Source organism: Orycteropus afer, unplaced genomic scaffold (assembly GCF_000298275.1).
Source record: "Orycteropus afer afer isolate SDZICR_OR568_19922 unplaced genomic scaffold, OryAfe1.0 scaffold00351, whole genome shotgun sequence".
Taxonomy (NCBI): domain Eukaryota; kingdom Metazoa; phylum Chordata; class Mammalia; order Tubulidentata; family Orycteropodidae; genus Orycteropus; species Orycteropus afer.
In genome coordinates this window covers 433,126-434,480 of record NW_006921938.1, presented here as the reverse complement: position 1 = coordinate 434,480, position 1,355 = coordinate 433,126, and positions in this window count along the sequence as shown.

The window sequence follows — 1,355 nt, the reverse complement described above, 5'->3', positions numbered from 1 at the left end:
AACCTTGATACCAAAACCAGGCAAACACATCACTCTAAAGGAAAACTACAGACCAATATCCCTCATGAATATAGATGCAAAAATCTTCAACAAAATCCTAACCAATAGACTGCAACAACATATCAAGAAAATCATTCATTCATTCATTGTGACCAAGTGGGATTCATATCAGGTGTGCAGGGGTGGTTCAACATTAGAAAAGCAATCAATGTCATCCACCACGTAAGTAAAACAAAGGAGAAGAACCACATGATTATATCAATTGATGCAGAAAAGGCATTTGATAAAATCCAACACCCATTCTGATCAAAACGGTCAGAAAAATAGGAATAGAAGGAACATTCCTCAATGTAATAAAGAACATTTATGCAAAACAAACAACCAACTATAATCTCAATGAAGAGAGACTGAAACCATTCCTCTTGAGAACAGGGATCAGACAAGGATGTCCGCTATCACCACTTCTATTCAACATTGTACTGGAAGTCCTAGCCAGGGCTATAAGGCAAGAAAGGGAAATCAACGACATCCAAATTGGTAAGAAAGAAGTCAAACTATCCGTATTTGCTGATGATATGATCCTATACCTAGAAATCTGAAGAGACTCAGCCAAAAATCTACTGGAAATAATTGGGAGATTTAACATTGTGGCAGGATATAAAATAAACATCCAAAAATCAGCTGGATTCCTCTACACCAGCAAAGAGATTGCTGAAAAAGAAATAAGGAAATCAATACTGTTTACAATAGATACCAAAAAAATTAAATATTTGGGAATAAATCTTACCAGGGACACAAAAGACCTCTACAAAGAAAACTATAAAAAACTACTTCAAGAAACCATGAGAGATCTACATAAATAGAAGAACATCCCATGTTCATGGATAGGAAGATTTAACATTGTAACAATGTCAGTTCTACCCAAAGCAGTCTATACATTCAATGCAATCCCAATCCATATCCCATCAACATTCTTTAGGGATATGGAAAAACCAATCAATCACTAACTTCTTTTTTTATGAGACAGACTAGGAAGAAGGAAGAGGCCATACACTTCTCAAATAATTGGCCAGGGAAAACCCTATGAATAGCAAAGAAGCACTGTTTGATACATTACCGTGCAACTTTATGAATAGTCTGGTTAGGTTAGAAGGCTCTCAAAATAGGACTGGGAAAGAGCTGCATCATCTGAGTAAGCCCAACCTTACGTCTATGGATAAGTTAAGCTATCGAGAACACCATTTGATGATGTGCCACCACTCAATTGAAAGAGAAACAGCTGCAGACATCCATTAATCATCGAAACATGGAATGTATGAAGTATGAATCTAGGAAAATTGGAAGTTGTCAAAAAT